Source organism: Anastrepha ludens, unplaced genomic scaffold, assembly GCF_028408465.1.
Source record: "Anastrepha ludens isolate Willacy unplaced genomic scaffold, idAnaLude1.1 ptg000165l, whole genome shotgun sequence".
In the NCBI taxonomy this organism is placed as follows: Eukaryota; Metazoa; Arthropoda; class Insecta; order Diptera; family Tephritidae; genus Anastrepha; species Anastrepha ludens.
The window spans coordinates 2125-2500 of record NW_026530138.1 but is presented as its reverse complement, the minus strand read 5'-3'; positions in this window follow the sequence as shown (position 1 = coordinate 2500).

Here is a 376-nt window from a genome sequence, read left to right as displayed (position 1 = left end):
GAAATAAAAATTTTGAATCTAAGTATTCTCTTTAAAAAATTTTCATATTATTTATATATATATAAAATATTAATTTATATATGTAATTAAAGGAGGAATGTCTAGCATAAAAATTAATTTTTTTTTATTCTAGAATTGCCTCATTTTACATAATTATTATTTATAATATATATTTATATAAAAGGAAAAAAAGAAAAATAGAGATGAAAAGATGATATAATTATTTATTAAATTGTGTGAGAAGATAAAAAATATTTTAAAACAACCTCAACTCATATGGGATTACCCCCTGAATTTAAGCATATTAATGAGGGGAGGAAAAGAAACTAACAAGGATTTTCTTAGTAGCGGCGAGCGAAAAGAAAATAGTTCAGCA